Source organism: Empidonax traillii, unplaced genomic scaffold (assembly GCF_003031625.1).
Source record: "Empidonax traillii isolate 1590-97213 ecotype Southwest subspecies unplaced genomic scaffold, ASM303162v1 scaffold670:size792703, whole genome shotgun sequence".
Lineage (NCBI taxonomy): Eukaryota > Metazoa > Chordata > Aves > Passeriformes > Tyrannidae > Empidonax > Empidonax traillii.
The window spans coordinates 485,633-491,632 of NW_020955863.1; the positions used below are offsets into that span (position 1 = coordinate 485,633).

At 35.3% G+C, this 6,000-nt stretch overlaps 1 protein-coding gene across 5 annotated transcripts in view; it reads left to right on the plus strand.

The window, feature by feature from the left end:
- Positions 1 to 6,000, plus strand: part of NBEA (neurobeachin) — a 478,282-nt gene that overhangs the window by 207,808 nt on the left and 264,474 nt on the right. The gene's annotated exons all lie outside the window — the stretch shown is intronic.

A 6,000-nucleotide genomic window follows, 5' to 3' on the forward strand; every position in this document is an offset into this window, starting at 1 on the left:
ATTCCCTCCATGTAAAGCACATTACAGCATTCTAGCTTTTAGGTGAAAATGTTACAGGCAAGTGTAATCTGATCTGTAGACGAAAGAAAAGCTATATCCTCTTTTTGTCAAGCACAGATGGGTAAAAATATTTTCACTACAGCTATTCTTGGACTGTCTTGAACTATAAGAATAGGTCCACGATCGAAACACATCACATAGAATGCTTTCCCTTCTCTTTAGTGAGATACCAAACAAACATCACCAGTGCTTTTATTTTCTTATATCATTAGCTGAGTAGGAGGTCAGCCAGGTACCTCTTCTCCAAAAAATGTCTTACAAATTCTTTGGTTTATATTTGATATGTTTCTGATACTTGCACAGTTCAAATCAGATGAAACAGGGAATGGTTTTGTGCTGATAGGAGCAGAATATGCTTCTCTTCATTAACTCACCACATGGCCCTGTGAAAATATTCAGTAGAAGTGGTGATGGACTAGCTTTGTATGGTGTTTGACAGGAGGCTTCTTGAAACAATTGAAAAATTGCCCAAAACATTCCTTTTGAAACCACAGATAGAAGTCGAGTGCTAAATGACACTACTTTAAAACACAAGTGTGATATCACTGTAGCGTCTATCAATATTGTGATTAGTTTCTTATTTCCTTGAACTATACTGAGTTTTGCATTAGGAAAACCAAGGCAACAATTTTCCTAAGATACTGTGGTAATCTGGAGATATACCTTATACTTTCTGTGGGAAATAAATTAATAAATATTAGCAAGTAAGAGGGAAAAGGAATAAATAAATAGTGTTATGAAATAACTTCTTGGGTGAGGCAGTAGTTACATGTGTGTTTCTTAATCAGATTCAGTATTTCCTCTGCACTATTGTTTGGGGTACACCATCAACATTTAGTGAAGAAATGGAAAACTGAATAGTAATTCAAAAAAATCTCATCCAATTAATTTGCAGCTGTGTAATATAATTATTGGTACTATTGGTACAATACTATGGGCATTGCAGCATAAGGAACAGGAAAGCAATTGATAAAGGGAGACAAAGAGTGGTGGAACTCAACCCTATTAGACATCAGAGAACCCCTTTTAGAAATTAAGATGAATGTTAAAACTTTCTGCGGAGGGGTCAGGCTAATGTCATTTGCTATGTGTGTCTCCCTGGACGTGATCACTCTGTTAAATCAGGATAAGGAATCTAACGGAGTCAGGAACTCTGAATTTGTTTTCAAGGCTAAGGGGTTCTTAATGTATTTCTCCTCTGCTTTGCCACATCCCACTCTTTCCTTTCCATGTGCCGTAGGTGTCTCAGTGTACCTTCTTCTCTGTCTAGGGAGAGGTGATGCATGTTTAGCACAGTGCAGTTAAATCCAGTAATTTCCTGACCTCTATAGCCCTCTATAAGAGTTTTCCTGAATTTATGCCAGTAGGATTCCTATTCATAAATTTCTTTTTATCTTCTCTGTAAACAGTCACAAACAGATCCCAGAGAAATCACACTACTGCTTGAAAATAAGCCCTGTTAGATAAAGAGGTTGGAACAATAATGAGTTACAGATAATTCTTTACTTCAGTAAGTGTAAAGTTTATATATTTTCCTTTTTTACATTATGAATATCTGCAAATAATTTGCAAGATTAAGTTTTTATCATGAAGAAAACAATGGGTCATTTTGAAACAGGGCATGAAATCCTCCAATGGATATATTTTAAAATACTGCTACCGATTGAAATTCTGCCTGCACATGTTGTAATCCATTCATAAACAGGAAAAAAAGGTAATGAATTTCAAACTGCGATTTATAGGCATGTCAGAAATTTTTTGTAAGAAACTCTCTCTCTATGATTGGTATGATTAGCTCATAGTATCCTAATGAATGGCTCCACAGTGTGCTCATGTTTCTGCACACACTTTGGGACTGCTTCTGGGTTTTACTAAAAATATCAATGAGTCAGACACACATGGAGACAGAAAACAACACTAGTTTTCCGGAAGTCTGTATGGTAGGAACAAAGAAATGCTGAAGTGTTAAGATGATATTCAAATCTGCCTATTTATCTACACATGCTCCAGCACAGTCAAGGTTCAAAGCTTTGCAACTTCCACAGTTTTTCAGAGTATGTTACCAGTGACAAGACAGATGCCAATTAAGAGGAAAGCTGAAGAGCAAGTGCCAAAAAAGAAGTCTCTGTTATTTATCCACATTGAAATCTTCAAACTATAATGACCCCAACATCAGTTACAGAACATTTTTCTTTCACACAGTATTCCTTTATGACACCTTTAAAGGGATATCATTACAAACACCAGAAAGAGGATACACATACGTTCGATTTTGAAGACTTAACTCCTGATTTACTGAAGTTTCTGTGTGCAGAAGTAAGTTCTGAACAGATGTTTAACATGGCAGGAAATATTATAGTTCAGAGATCCAGATAGCAACTAGGAAATGCATAGCATCTGGCACCTTTTTGAAAGTAAACCTGCCAATAATTAATTACACATATGAGCCACTCTATCCCTGTCTAATGAGTTGGACACTTACTAAGATGTATTAGACTGTGGAACAGAGGTTAACTGCTTATGCCCTCTCCTCTGTCTTTGACTTGTGTGGTCCCAGTGTAACTTAAGAGTAGAAATTGTTGGCACTCAGATTATATGTTGTTGATTATATTATCATTATTACATTGATTAATAATCAAGATATCTTTACAAGTCAAAACTTAAGATGTTCCCAGTAGACAGAAATTGGTGTTGTTCTTTTGCGTTGCCAGTGACGAAAAATAATTACTGGAAAATGTGAGACTAATTGGAAAGTTTAGTTAGGAAAGTGCAGGTGTAAAAAATACAAATAATAATAAATAAATGTCCTTAGGAAAGCAAAAGCTGGTAACAGTGTAAAGTAGTAAGGTTTGCTCTAAAGAAGCTCTGAAAGTAGAATCCACTAGGTGTTTGAAGTTACTATGTGACCTTTCTTCAAGCGAGTAGAGCCCCTCTCAAATCTTCGTTCGCGAAGCCTAGCCATGATGATGAGTCTGTTTTCCAGTTTCAAGCCGTAAAGCCTGGAAAACACTGGTCTTTTTGCCTTATAACTCTAGAAGAATACCCTCCCAGGTATCTTCATAGTCCATCTTTGTTGTAATACCATCCAGGTTAAGTGTCCTTCTGTCTTTATTCTTAGTCTAACTTTCAGCTTTACTGGGAAGTAATTTTCTTTTTTTAGTAAGTTTTTATACCGCAACAATAAAAAAAGGTAGCAAGAGACCTATTTAAAGTTATTTCAAGGAAATAATTTTTAAAAGATTCTGGAGAATGTTCTTAACATATACAGGCACTACTGTAACACAACCTGTAGGTGGACTCATCATATCAGGTACACAGCAGTGCTGTATGGTAACACTGGACTAAGTCGTAAAAATTTATTTTTTTGAGAACAGCCACCTTTTCCCCCCTTATTACTTTCTCCTCCACTGTCCAGGTCCAAAGAAAAACGAGGTGGTATGCCAAAAAGGTATTCAGTATCTACAGGATGTTCATGCTGTGACTGAAGCTCCCCACAGGCAGAGGTTCTCTGGTTCTTATTCCACTTAATTCATCATTCAGAACTCAGCAGGGGACTCTGCCTGATTTTGGACTTGAAACAGTTGGGCTGGTATTTGCCCCACCCCTTGTCCTCTAAAGGCTTAAAAGGGGAATCAATCTACTTTATTATACTGGCAATATTTTCCAGAGAACTACCTGACTGTGATAATCTATAGGGTGCAAATGACATCTCTGTATCAGGTTTTGCCCTGAAAGATGTATTTCTCTCGAATAGTCTAATGATCTTTCTCCATGCAGCCTGAGCTCTATGTACAGGTTCTTTACAAAATTCATCTCATTAGGGCTGGTCACAGTTTTTCCTTCTGTATTCCTTAACTCTGTGTCTACTTATCACCCATTCTTATGATGCAGAATGAAATATTTTAATTAGTGACCAAATTTACCTTACTCATCCTAAAGATTTAAAGGCACTTCTACAGTTCATCCCATTGGATATGGATGTGCTTGTTTCCATGCCTTCAAGGCTTAAAAAAGGAATATTGCACAAAAGCTGTAGACTTAACTTGAGAAACTACACTTGAATCTTAAAAATGTACTTGTTTATAGAGCCTTTTTTGATAGAAAAAAATGTTAATTGTAGCATAAACATTAATGAACCATCAAGCTCAATTTATCTGTGTATTAACAGACTTCCTTCAGGCCTGGGATTATTTTTGCAAGAACTAAGATACTATATCTTTACTGTATTCAGTGTAGCTTTATGTTAAATTTTACTTCCCTCAAAAAGAACCCTCCAACCTGCTAAACATCTATTCCTTTATATTGTATCTTATTTTGGTTTGATGGTATGGAATTTTATGATTTGTTCTCTTTGTAGTTGTTGTCTGAAGATTTTATTGCAATGAGAAACCCTCATGCTGAAAGAACTTGTCAGACAACAGAGACAGTTGTGATATGTCAAATTAAGATGGCAAAGTGATGTCAAAGCAGGTCTAGGGAGAGTCCATAACAATGTTACTGTCAAGTAAATAAAGAAAACTGAAACATGAGAAATACAAGTTATTTCAAGTGATCTATGACTGTGGTATGTTTTTTTGTTTTGAGAGACACTGTTTCAGAATGATTACCATTTGTCAGTAGGGCTTCAGGTTAGGAGCAAGATCTGATGGCTGCCAAATAAGGTCAGTAAAGTTCAGCTTGGAAAGGGAGATATTTTTTTCTTTGTTATTGAATTCTCAGAAAACATTTATCATATAAAAAATATTACTTTACCAGCAGTTTGCTCAACTAGATACAGCAATTAGTTTTGCTACTCAGGAGATCACGCCTAGCTAAAATAATGGCCACTTTGACCTTAGAAATGTAGAAATTTGCATAAGCTCTGTGAAATTTTGTTATGCTTCCTATTTGTGGCTGCACTGGTTCAATCAGTGTGGCCCCAAGGTTGCCAAAGAGAAGAAAGATAAGGAAGTAAGGAGGACCAGTAAAGAGTAAGTGGATTTACTACTGTGCAGCTTAACCTTTTCTCACCATCCTTTTTTCTCATTCACCACACACATATTTCAGTTATGTCATACCATGATGATAGTACCTCTCCTAATAATAGGAAAGAAAGTAACAAAGAACTAGAAAGAAATAGTTAGAAAGAAGAAAACAAAAGGCAATTCCTATGCTTACAAAAAGAGGAGAAGGACAAAAAACAATAAAGAATAAATAAGCACAGAAAACAGGGCATCAAATAAGAATAAGATATAGACTGAACCTAAGAAAAAGTTGATAAACTTCAGGAGTAAAAATAAAAAATTCATACCTGAGGAAAATATAAGATTGAGTAATGCCTTTTCAGGGAAATCATGATATTCTAGAGATCATACCTATGATCAATCTTGCCCAGGATATCACTTTTAACAGCTTTAGAAATAATTGGAAAAGGTTCTTGAGATGAGGAGAAAGCACCATAGGTGTAGTAAAGGTATAAAGTATAAACATTTGCTTGTGTCAGTGAGTGAAATGAATGTTCTTATTTCTGCTTGTATAGTTCTTTGAAAATAATTTGCTGTTGAGGTAATACTTTCAAAATGTATTTCCTGTAACACAGATTTGAAAGGAGTTGAAGGACAGAGAAAAAAATAGAAAGGAGGAGTAGATGTTTCTTCATTTAAATGACAAAATTTTGAGGGATCAGAAGAATATAAAACCTCAGAACAGCTGCATTTTTCCAGATGTTCTGAATATGTGGCAGCTTCTTTGGTATCACTTGTTTCTCTATAGTAATTTTTCTACAAATTTAATCATAAATTTAGCAACTTGATCAGGAAAGAAATGAAACCTTGGGAAAATAACACATGACAAAATTTGAAAAATCTTTTAAAATTTCACATTTTAATTTAAGTTTTGAATGTCTTTATCCATAGCCTTTTTCTTATTTCTTCAATTGAAATAAAATATCCTGGGCAGCAG